Source organism: Mus caroli, unplaced genomic scaffold, assembly GCF_978045245.1.
Source record: "Mus caroli unplaced genomic scaffold, Mus_caroli_1 scaffold_9, whole genome shotgun sequence".
NCBI lineage: Eukaryota > Metazoa > Chordata > Mammalia > Rodentia > Muridae > Mus > Mus caroli.
Window position 1 is genome coordinate 123,482,710 of NW_028227264.1, and position 13,411 is coordinate 123,496,120.

Genomic DNA, 13,411 nt, shown 5'->3' on the forward strand with positions numbered 1-13,411 from the left:
TTTTTGCATCAATATTCATAAGGGATATTGGTCTGAAGTTTTCTATCTTTGTTGGGTCTTTTTGTGGTTTAGGTATCAGAGTAATTGTGGCTTCATAGAATGAGTTGGGTAGAGTACCTTCTGTTTCTATTTTGTGGAATAGTTTGTGAAGAACTGGGATTAGATCTTCTTTGAAGGTCTGATAGAACTCTGCACTAAACCCATCTGGTCCTGGGCTTTTTTTGGTTGGGAGACTATTAATGACTGCTTCTATTTCTTTGGGGGATATAGGGCTGTTTAGATCATTAACCTGATCTTGATTCAACTTTGGTACCTGGTATCTGTCTAGGAACTTCTCCATTTCATCCAGGTTCTCCAGTTTTGTTGAGTATAGCCTTTGGTAGAAGGATCTGATGGTGTTTTGGATGTCTTCAGGATCTGTTGTTATGTCTCCTTTTTCATTTCTGATTTTGTTAATTAGGATGCTTTCCCTGTGCCCTCTAGTGAGTCTGGCTAAGGGTTTATCTATCTTGTTGATTTTCTCAAAGAACCAGCTCCTTGATTGGTTGATTCTTTGAAAAGTTTTTCTTGTTTCCACTTGGTTGATTTCACCCCTGAGTTTGATTATTTCCTGCCGTCTACTCCTCTTGGGTGAATTTGCTTCCTTTTGTTCTAGTGCTTTTAGGTGTGTTGTCAAGCTGCTAATGTGTGCTCTTTCTAGTTTCCTTTTGGAGGCACTCAGAGCTATGAGTTTTCCTCTTAGAAATGCTTTCATTGCGTCCCATAAGTTTGGGTATGTTGTGGCTTCATTTTCATTGAACTCTAAAAAGTCCTTAATTTCTTTCTTTATTCCTTCCTTGACCAAGGTATCATTGAGAAGAGTGTTGTTCAGTTTCCATGTGAAGGTTGGCTTTCTATTATTTATTTTGTTATTGAAGATCAGCCTTAGTCCATGGTGATCTGATAGGATGCATGGGACAATTTCAATGTTTTTGTATCTGTTGAGTCCTGTTTTGTGCCCTATTACGTGGTCAATTTTGGAGAAGGTACCATGAGGTGCTGAGAAGAAGGTGTATCCTTTTGTTTTAGGGTAAAATGTTCTGTAGATATCTGCCAGATCCATTTGATCCATAACTTCTGTTAGTTTCACTGTGTCCCTGTTTAGTTTCTGTTTCCATGATCTGTCCATTGGTGAAAGTGGTGTGTTGAAGTCTCCCACTATTATTGTATGAGGTGCAATGTGTGCTTTGAGATTTACTAAAGTTTCTTTAATGAATGAGGCTGCCTTTGTATTTGGAGCATAGATATTCAGGATTGATAGTTCCTCTTGGAGGATTTTACCTTTGATGAGTATGAAGTGCCCCTCCCTGTCTTTTTTGATGACTTTGGGTTGGAAGTCAATCTTATCTGATATTAGAATGGCTACTCCAGCTTGTTTCTTCAGACCATTTGCTTGGAAAATTGTTTTCCAGCCTTTCATTCTGAGGTAGTGTCTATCTTTTTCTCTGAGATGAGTTTCTTGTAAGCAGCAAAATGTTGGGTCTTGTTTGTGTAGCCAGTTTGTTAGTCTATGTCTTTTTATCGGGGAGTTGAGTCCATTGATATTAAGAGATATTAAGGAAAAGTAATTGTTGTTTCCTGTTATTTTTGTTGTTAAAGTTGGCATTCTGTTCTTGTGGCTGTCTTCTTTTAGGTTTGTTGAGGGATTACCTTCTTGTTGTTTCTAGGGCGTGGTTCCTGTCCTTGTATTGGTTTTTTTCTGTTATTATCCTTTGAAGGGCTGGATTCGTGGAGAGATAATGTGTGAATTTGGCTTTGTCGTGGAATACTTTGGTTTCTCCATCTATGTTAATTGAGAGTTTGGCTGGGTATAGTAGCTTGGGCTGGAATTTGTGTTCTTTTAGTGTCTGTATAACATCTGTCCAGGATCTTCTAGCTTTCATAGTCTCTGGTGAAAAATCTGGTGTAATTCTGATAGGCTTGCCTTTATATGTTACTTGGCCTTTTTCTCTTACTGCTTTTAGTATTCTATCTTTATTTAGTGCATTTGTTGTTCTGATTATTATGTGTCGGGAGGTATTTCTTTTCTGGTCCAGCCTATTTGGAGTTCTGTAGGCTTCTTGTATGTTCATGGGCATCTCTTTCTTTAGATTTGGGAAGTTTTCTTCTATAATTTTGTTGAAGATGTTTGCTGGTCCTTTGAGTTGAAAATCTTCATTCTCATCCACTCCTATTATCCGTAGGTTTGGTCTTCTCATTGTGTCCTGTATTTCCTGGATGTTTTGAGTTAGGATCTTTTTGCATTTTCCATTTTCCTTGATTGTTGTGCCCATGTTCTCTATGGAATCTTCTGCACCTGAGATTCTCTCTTCCATCTCTTGTATTCTGTTGCTGATGCTTGCATCTATGGTTCCAGATTTCTTTCCTAGGGTTTCTATCTCCAGTGTTGCCTCATTTTGGGTTTTCTTTATTGTGTCTACTTCCCTTTTTAGGTCTAGTATGGTTTTGTTCATTTCCATCATCTGATTGGATGTGTTTTCCTGTTTCTCTTTAAGGACTTCTACCAGTTTGGTTGTGTTTTCCTGTTTTTCTTTAAGGACTTGTAACTCTTTAGCCATGTTCTCCTGTAGTTCTTTAAAGTCCTTCTTGATGTCCTCTACCATCATCATGAGATATGCTTTTAAATCCAGGTCTAGTTTTTCAGGTGTGTTGGGGTGCCCTGGACTGGGCGAAGTGGGAGTGCTGGGTCCTGATGATGGTGAGTGGTCTTGGTTTCTAAAGGAAAAACACATGCTAAAGAGAGACTAGTCTCTTTAATCTGACTCTAAGACATGTGTAATAATGACAAATGGCCTTCTAAGGAAACAGGAGACTCCCATAAACGTACATACGTGGACATATGTTTTTAACAGACCTTAGTACAATTCTAGTTTGAAATTCTACTTTTTGATTCTTCCAAATGAACGAAAACAGCAGTGGCAGGAACAGCTAAAGACTCCTGCACTACGAGAAGTCTCTGTTAGTAGCTGCCCAGTTTATGAAGATGTAACCTGTGGCACTCACAACTTACGAAGCAGAGGGGAGAATGCCATCAATGAGATTTACTCTCCAACATTGATTTCAGTTCTGTTTGCTAGATAGCATCCTTGTACCCTAGGATGGCTTTGGGGTTGTGATCTTTAAGCCTCAGGCATATAAGGATTGGGATTGCAGATGGGGTCCCTCATTTCTGACAAGGCATAGCGAGTGGGGAGCCATGTGCTAACATGAACTGAAGCAGCATGTAGTATGCAAGGGCCCCCTGAAGGAAACCTCAGCCCATCCGTGAATCCCTTCACAGCTCTCCCTCAACCATTCTACCTGTACAGGGCAGCATGGGCTATTAGACTTTGACTCAAAAATTTATCCAAAGATGTCTAACTATTTAGGAAAAGAAAAAGGAAGGAATAAATGGTGCCTTCATCCGCTCACCTTCAGTTTGAGGAAGGAGCCCCATTGCCTCAGACTGTAGAAGTGTTATTTTTGTGTCTCGGAATAGCTAAGCGTTCCACAGTGATGCTTTCTGCCTTCTCTGTGACCTTCCCATCCCCCTACTCTTCTGACGTTTGGTTTTTGACTCCGAATCAGGCTTTTCTCAATGTTCTTTACCTGAGTGAAGCAAGGTCTTAAGCCACACAGACCTTCACAGAGAAGAAAGTTCCATTTGCTGATTGTCTAGGGCACTTAGAACTTAGAGCTGATTGCCAGTTCCTTGATTTCTTGCTGGGACCCTAAAACCTCCTAAATTTAGAGACCTGTTTAGAGCTACAATTTTTATGTTTCGGAGCTTTTGAAAGTGCACTCAAATTTGGGAGAGATGATTGGTGATTTTAAAACTATTTCTCTACTAACTAGCCCCCCCCCCCCCCCGCCCCACTTCGTTTCTAGTGGGTTACAAACCGGAATCGTCTTTCATTTATTTCTATGTGAAAACCTTTTAAAAAGTGAAAGTGGTTTTTCTTAATCTTTCCTATCCTGTCTTCTTGTTCATGCTATGTGAGAGATTTCCTTTCTCTCCTCCTCTTGTCTCCTTGATAGCCACTAGTCTCCTACATCATATCCAGAACAAGATAATCCCATCAAGGCAGCTCCTTTTCATGAAGATTTCTTGTCGGTGGCTTTGGTGGACGTCAGGCGTGCAGAGCTGTGATTTGCTGCCTCTCAGCCCTGAGTGATTAATGTATTCACATGTCAGATGGATGAAAAAAAATAACCGAGCCCGAGAATAGTCGTTTCACTTACAAAATAAGACCTAGTGGGAACTTGGCTGGTCAGGGGGATGTGCAGAAGTGCTTAGGGAGATGGACAGTTTGAGGGTTCAGGTAAAGAGCCCCTGTACCCACGCTGTGTTTGAGGACTGTACAATGTACGGACTTCATGCACAGAGCACCGCTGCTTTCATGAGACTGAGATGAGTTGTGGGGAAATTAAGTAAGAGACGCATTCCACTTTAGAAAGCAAAGCAAATAGGACCAAAGCCAGTGATGGTTTCATTTAAACCAGAGGCGATTTACTTTATAATACTGGGTCTCCAATATTAGTGAAATGTGAATTTCCTAGAAATCCTGCATCTTGCTGTTGAAAAATACCACCCCTCATTTAGCAGCCTTGTGGCTATTCCTGGGCTCTGGAATCTCTTTAGGCTCAAGTTTTGAGTCAGATTTTCACCCCTTTTTAGAATGTATGTATGTAGTTTTCCCCCAAGTGATCACCTAGATCCTTGAATTATTGTTTTAGCTTTCTTATATCATTTTATCAAAGTGACACCAGGACCAGCTGTGCAAGTCACTGTGACTTAGAGGGTAGCACACATTTCTGAGTATTTTTCAAGAGCTACATATTCCTAGAATTCCCAGTTACAAGTGCCTAAAAGGCTACCCCTCTATCAGTACCCCTCTATCAGTACCCCTCTAGGGGATTTCAGGTACGCTAGCTTATCTAGATAGTCATAAAAAAGCTGATAAGGAGAATACACTACCTGATCGGCTGCATTCTCACAGTTGATTTCTCTGAGTATTTTTCACAATTGCTTGGTTAGTTCTTACATGGCGTCATAACATACTCATTATTATTTCAATGAGTTCAGCTCCCTCAATAATCATTATGAAAACCAGGAAATGCATTAAGCACAAAAAACAGGTTTATCTCTTCTAATTTCTGTGTTGTTTTTTTTTTTTCCTCCCCTGGCATGGTCAGTGCTGGGCTCAGTGCCTAGAACTGAATATACTGCCACATAGGTCTCTGCCTCTCTCCCCCTCTCCCTCTCCCTTGCCCTCTCCCCTTGCTCCCTCTCCCCCATCTCTTTCCTGAAGATAAATTAATACTTATCTTGGTCTTGTCTACTTGGATGCTTCAGCATCTCTTTTAGGTCTATTGCCAGGTGCCTTTTAGCTCTTTCCTACACAGGTCAAACTGAAGACAAACTGAGTATGATTCTACGATAGGGATTCACACGCTCATTGTTCTGCCAAACCATCCATATGATTGCTTAGTGCCATTACAGCATGTAGCGTGATACCACATTGGCCTCTTGACCCCAAATGCGTTTGAGTACATAACATTGATTCCCCAGATCATGTCCCAGATGTCTAAATCTTGTGATAACCAGAATTGCTCTCTTGGTTCAGTCTGGTTTATAGACTCTGGCACTCTGTGACAAAATGAATTTCATTCATAAAGTGCACTTACATGTCCATTGTAGCTGACTGTGATGTCTGAGTGCTAGCTTTTAAACACTGACTATCAACCTCTTGATTAGAACATTATCCCCTGATAAGAAATAACATTTTGGAAAATTAGACCTCAATGGTCTCATTTTAATAAATATTGTGTGAAGAACCATTGTTGTGGAAGAGTTCTGTTGTTTTAGTTAATGTCACATTTTATTAGTTCTTTGCAAATTTCATACAATATATTTTGATCTTATCCTTCAGCTCCTTCAAGATCTCCCCACCTTCAGTCACCTCCCAACCCAGTCTCATGTCTGTATTATTGAAATGACTCTTAGTGACTTACCTTTATATGCACAGTTTAGTACATCTCTCAACTCTCCTCAGATCAGCTTCTTTTTACAGTAGATGGTGGTTAATACAGAGACTCATAACTGGTCAAGACACAGATAGTCAGAGACTGTGGAATGCTCAGATCTAAATGGGAAATCATTCCAGCCCCTTCTTGAGTTTTAGGGATCAGCAAAAAAGAGGAACAGAGAGAATGTAAGCCAGGGGCCATGTAGGTCAATAAAGCAGTGTTTTTCAGACCTCAAAACAACTGTGCTACTGTGGAACATTACTGAGAAAAAGTGGAATATTGAAGGAGTACTTGCCACCTTGGGTCTGTTTTTCTCCTCAGGGTAATCAGACAATGTTGTACACTGTCTGGACTGGCAGGAATAAAGTTTAGCTGGCATGGGTGGGTTTGGTGGGTAGTTGGTTGGCATTCGTCTTGTCAGAGATGGTTTTCAGAGAAATAGCTCTCTTTATTGGGAGTAACAAGCTATACAAACTTTGGGGAGTGAGTGGGTATTGGTGTTTGGGGGTGAGTGTACACTATTGGCTGTGGCCAAGGTGCTGGGAATGCTTCCTTGGAATGGAGAGGAATTCCAGGTGCTTGCTGGTCATGTCCTTAAAAAGGAAATTTAATCTGTAATGTGATCACTAGGCTACAAGACTACCTCAAGGGTGGCAGAGGTGGGTGTCACAAGGCTTTGTGCACAGGTCTTTGTGTGGGACTGCACTCAGTCCCAGGGCAGGGAGGAAGTCATCCTACCCCTGCTGGTCTCAGAATGAAATTTTCAGGGTTTGGATGCATCTTGACCTCACTCTTGCTCCAGAACGGCTTTCTCAGTTGCACTGGCTCCACAAGTACCCACACCAGGATGGGAAACTAAAACATATCTAGTATATCAGCTAAGTCAGATGGTGTATCATAGGCTTCTTCCCTGTGCTTTAAGTCCTTTCATTTAGTTTGCATGTAACCTTTTGGTATTGAGGTCACTGAAACTTGGTGGCCACCATAACTTAATTGTAGAACGTTTCTCATTTTCCTGCATTAATCATATTTTCTTCTCCAGGATCTCAGATTTAGTACAGACCTTTCAAGATCCCCTGTATGCAATTATTTACTTACCTGTCTTCTATCCTGTATCTTCAGTTCAATTAGCACATTTCTACACTAAGAACTTGGTTTCCTGATTCCCCATTTAAAATACTTTAATAATTCCCACTGACATTAGTCTCCTTTTAACTCTGCTGCCACTGACCTCAGCTTGAGGAATTATCTTATTTATTCATGTGGGAGACAGGGACTTATCTATTCCACTCTACTCTTGAACTCACTTTGTAGCCAAGGATGATGTAGAACTTACAATGCTCTTGCTTCCTCTTGCCTCTACTTCCCAAGTGCTAGAATTACAGATGCTGTGTTAGGGATTAATGGCTGCAATTCCTACCTGCTAGGCAGACACTGTGCCTGCTGAGCTCTATCCCCAGCCATGCCTTAATAACCTTTTAACTAATCATTATCAACACTTCATATTCTAGACCCTTTTTAGAACCCTTGTAAACAATAGCAAAAATAGTAGGATGTCTTAAAATATAGTCATGTCAATGATTGTTTAAGCTACTGGAATATCTTGGGATTCAAAGCAAATTTCCTTATCATGACTTTGTGGTCTACTGGACTCAAACCTGTGCCAATATTGATGCTAACTCATGCTAGGCAGCCACTTGCTTTTTCCCTCCATCAACATTATCATTCTTTCAATGTCTGTTGCCACCATACCTTATCTCTTTACACGAGCTTGTATATTCTGTTGCTTTTGTCTAAGGGAAATTTCTTTTCCTACTACTCAAGTTAACTCTTGTTGTGTGTAATTTTAAAAACATTCTTCTTCCTTTTCCCAGGACTGCTGCCCTTTTTCCCAGCTTAGCTCCAAGATCTCCTGCTGCTGGTCCCACTCATGACTTGTTGGTTCCTCCTGGCATAGTTCTGCCAATGGCTAGCTACAGCCTTTCCTGGGAGCTGTGATTGTGCCCCCAACCCCTCCTGGCTTAGCTCAGGATCAATCACAACCAACTCCCAACCCAGGAAAGCTGGGAACTGCTGTCCACACTCCACTGGTCCCCTCTCAACTTCTCTTTTGTTCCTCTGGGCTAGCTTTGCCAAGCTGCCAGCTACCGCCCTTGCTATTCTGTTTCTCTGTCCACCTTTGCTCAGATAAAAATACTTAGACAAATTTATTATCTTAGAACTTTCCAGATAACACAGTTGCTGGGTGCAGAATCTCCTGCTCTAACCTTATCAGCTAGCCTATATCAGCCATCCACGGGTGACTGAGACCACTGGTTCTAGCTACCCCAAGACCTTACGTGGTTGTTGTGTACCTCTCATTCCAAAGCCTGGCCAAAAAGTCCCTCTCCCCACTACTACCCCTTTCCTGGGACCCGGAAGTCCCATCCTTACCCTTTGTCCAGCAATTGGGTCTCACCTTCTTTATTGACAAAATCAAGAACCAATTAGGGAACCAGACTTGAATATCAGTACCTCCCACTACAAACTCTTTCTCTTCTTGAATGTCTGCTATCCTTACTGGATAGATGAGATTTCCCCAGCTGAGGGATCAGTCTGGGTCCAAAGCCTCCGAATAGGTTTTGAATCTTTGAAACTGCCTCAGCAGTAGTAGAGAATTAGTTTTCTGCCATCTTTCTTATAAATCAAGAGTCCCCTGAAACTTCTGAGTTTTGAATCAGCCCTAAGCGTTGGGTCTTAGCCAAGAAAACTAACTGCAAGGGGTATGCCATTTATAACTATCTCCTTAAATCCTGAGTGTGCTCATTCCTACCCCATTTGTTCTCAGTCCCTTTTATCAAAGACGAAGACCCCCATGCAGTGTGCAAACATACAAGATGATACTAATGTTGTATAGTCATATTGCTATAAAATAGTGAAGACTTGTGCATGCATTTTGAAATTGTTGTGAAACTGTGAACATTCATACAGACAACATGTATGTGTGTGTGTGTGTGTGTGTGTGTGTGCATGCTATGACGCCTCAGTAAAGCTGAAGAGTATTCACACATTATCAAATAACAACATTAAAATAAAATACATTAGGGTTTTTGGAAGCTTAACTTTTCAATACATTTCTTACCTGGTAAGAGTGACTCCTTGGATTGATCACCAGATATGAAAAAAATCAATTCTTTACTAATTTCTCCCTTTCTAATTACTTGTAAGGACCAAGGGAGTCACCTTTCCCTGAGAACTGGGCAGCTATTGGCCATTGTTAAATTATGTTAAAAAATCACTGTTAACATGGTGGTAAGATCTCCAAGTTTATAATGTTAGCACATCTTTTAATGCTAATTTTCCTGACACTAGGAAAATTGACTCCCTAATTAGTAGTCTTCTTTCTCACTCCTATTGCCCCAGATGTCTAGAACTAGGATTCCTCACAACCAGTTGAAATAGTCTTATGCCATCACCAGACATCATGCACACTCCATGCATGCCTTGAGACAGAGATGTGGGGGCTGCAGCTGATTATCTTGGCTTCTAAAAGCACAGCCCCAATCTGGCCATTTTATACTGGAACTTGTGCAGTCACAGTTCTAATGAAGTATTTACACCTGGGCCAGAGGGGGATCACTTGCTCCTATAGAAAGTTACTATAACCAGCAGCAAGGCTACAGCTGGCCAAAACACAAGCTTTAATGGTTGTGATTAGTCCAAACATAAGCTTTGATGGCTATGATTGGTCTAAAACAAATGCCTGTTATTGCGTCAAATATTCCACAGACTATAAAGCAGGTTTCTGAGGATCACAGTATATTGATTTCGAGATTCACTCCTGCATTATCTCTACCAGTGTTACATGAAGTTCAATAAAGACTTCTCTAGTAATAGCATGCAACAGGGCTGCATGTTGTGGCACAGAGCAGCAGTAGTAGTGACATACCAAGGACCAAGGCATGGATACACAGTTGCTTAACATATCAATAAGTACTAACCCTCAGCATGTACTTAGTGAGGCAACTTCATACCTTAAGAACCCAAGAACTAGTTGGCAACTGCAAGTATTGACTGGTGGCTGGACACGTGAGTATAATGTCAGCATTTAGCGACTTCACTTTTGGTATGGAACAAAGCATTCCATTTCTTTTAGAGCAATAGTGAAGTTCACCAAGCACATATAATGTCTTCTAGAAATCTGGCAAGTAAGATTGGGTATGCTATGTTTGACTATGTCCTGGGGGCTTACCCAATGACATAACAGGCAAATTTCATTAGATTCCTACATAATACAGAAAGAAACCAGTTCATGAGAAGTTTCCGTCCCAGTAGTGCCAGTTCTTTGGGAGATGTGGGTCCTTTCCTAAACGAGCCCCACCTAAGCTTCTGCTGGAGCAAAATGGAAGTCAGCCCTCAAGGCCAAGAGCAGGTCAGAGTGTGAATTAAATGATGTGAAGCTCAGCATGGCTGGTGTGTTTCTAGGTAAACACAAAACAAAGGTTAGGAAGAGTATGGTGAACCATTGGTAGGGTGTATTATAGACTAGCACCATGGAGAAACTGCACAGCTTTACAGTAGAGAATGGAATGATTGAATGCACCTTCCAGAAGTTCCGTCAGATGATATTGTAGGAAGATCGGAGGTCCAAGTGCTTTGAAAGCTGTTTCAGGGGTTAGGATGAAAGAGGATGGTTGTTAAACTTGATTACTGATAATCCTGGAAAGAAATGAAGAGACATGTCATGTTTTAAAGTGGAAATACAGGACTAGACTCCAGACATGAGAGTCAGTGATGTCTGATTGTTAAGTGTGTGCATTCTGGGGAACAGAAATCTTTTAGATCAAAGCATGCAGGTATTTAAACTAACTTATCAGACCATTTTCTTCTCTGAGAGTGCTTGGTGGCAACTGTTTGGAGCTCCCAAGTAAACACAGCATTGACCAAAGCATCTAATCATAGCAGGCCATTAGCATACCTCAGCTATGAGTTGGTGTGTTACACTCCAGCCCTCTAACCAGATGCATTCATTAACCAAGCTTGCTCCCAGTGCCTGCCACAGCCCAGTGTTCATTCAGTCTTTCAGCTTTAGTTTTCTTATCTGTAAAAATGATCGCCTTCGTGCAGCTCCTTGGCATACTGCAGGCTGGGATTTCTGTGGACTAATATTCATTAGCGCTGGGACTACCATGCTGATTAAGTTACAGTTAAGAGCAAAGTGACTTCTCTCACTAACCAGGCCTCTGTGTGTCATTTGTCAATCCTTTCCTGCAGTGGGAAGCAAGGAGCAGGAATGTAATTGATTCTACCCCTCTGAGTGATTCCTTATTAAACCACAGAGCAGGGAGATTTACTCTAGAGCATTTAATGACTTAGCAAGAATGTGCCACAGGATAACAAAGTTTACCTGGGCTAACGTTAAGTTTGCTCTCTGCGCTGCTACTAAGGTCTTTTAAATGAAGCAGTGTGGGAGAAGGACAGAATGTGAGAAGCATAATCATTTACTGCGAGAGTCCAGAGTCTCACAACATGAATCAAAGACATCTCCTACCATCCCCTACTCCAGGCTCCAATCCTCCTTTCAGGCAGATGCACAGGCCAGGGAAACTGTAAGAGTTAAAAGCCTTTAAGTGGATTTCCCACGGAGTTGGGAACAATCCCAGGCATAGCTCCTTGCTCTTCAGAGGTTCAGAAAATATTATTAAATTATAAAGCATCAGCCACGGGAAGCTGCCCGCAGCCCCCATTGTTGAGCGTCGATGATGCCGAGCTCTGTTTTAATGCACCACCCTGGTTTTTGTGGATTCCCAGTCCTCATATCAAAGCTGTCAATTGTCGTTCCTAAGTTTTATGGGAACAAACTGAAGTCCAGAGGGTACATACGGTTTGCCAAGCTCATTTTGACTGTGGTATAGCAGGATTTACAGGTAGCGAGGTCTGCTTTTAAGGCGGTTTTCCTGTAGAACAAGCAATGTAAGCATATAGCTTACAAATGGATGAGACTGAGATTGCGATTATTTTATTTGGCTTTGACAATTACCAAGACCCCTAAATTACTTTTCTAACTGCTGGACTGGCACCCTCCCCAGCAGTGTACCCCAGAAACTTGTTTCTCCTGGCCACATACTCATAGTCTGCCTACCCTCATTTCTTCCTCTCCTCTTGTTCTTTCTCCTTATCCTCTGGCCTCTCCTCCTCCAACCAGGTCACTTCAAACCCCCTTACCTCTAATCCCTCCAGTAACTGGCTGTAGCCAGTTTTATTTCACCAATAATTTTAAATCAAGGAGCAAGGTTTGTACAACAAAGCTTGTAAACATCAGAAGTTGCCCAATATCCTAGACCTTTGGGTATAGAATCTAGCATCACAATACATAGCAACAGACTAAACCTCAAAAACTTTCCACCACAGCATACTTCTCCTTGAATCATCATTTTAGTTCATTCCTTTTACTGATGAAGATAGAGGCTCATGATTATTTGGAGGGAATACAAACATTTCTGAAGAAAACTCATTTCATATTCCATGTTGATTTAACTGCCAGTGAGTGTTGGAACCCTTTCTTTCTAGATCACATTTTTCTTTCCAACATACTTTTCTCACCTACTTACTTGTAAGAGAGTGCTGTGTATGGGGGAGAAAATCTGTAATGAGGTGAGAATTGAGTGGAAAAGAAACACAGATGCATCTCCTTTATTTATGGCTTCATAATCACAACGGTCACACTGTGCAGCCTAGCTCAGGGGTTTGCAGAGCACACACATTGCAGCAATTAATCTACTGGGGAATACCAAAGATGCTTATAATGCCCAAAATTTGGAGTTTGTGCTGCACTTCTGTGCATGTGTTGGGGAATGCTGAGACTGTTAAGGGCAGAGGGGATGGCTGTGGATTCCCGAGGGTGAATTAAAACAACCCAGGCAGGAGCTGTGACCTCTACTAAAGATCTGTTTTTTTGTTGTTGTTGTTTTGTGTTTTTTTTTTTTTACAAAGCTGAAATCATTACTTATAAATTTCTTGTTTTCAGTGGAATGTATTATATAATCCCTTTCATGTTCAAGAAATATCTTTTTTTAGAACAAATTTTTATTAGATATTTTCTTCATTTACATTTCAAATGCTATCCAAAAGTCTCCTATACACTCCTCCCACCCTGCTCCCCAATCTACCTACTCCCACTTTCTGGCCCTGGCATTCTGCTGTACTGGAATATATAATCTTTGCAAGACCAAGGGCCTTTCCTTCCAATGATGGCTGACTAGGCCATCTTCTGCTACATATTAAAACTCATTTTTAAGAGACTCCTTATGCAGTCACTCCTGCAGATTTGTAACAAGCAATCTTGGAACAAGTCTAGGTTTTGAAAACATAGTAGGTGTACAAA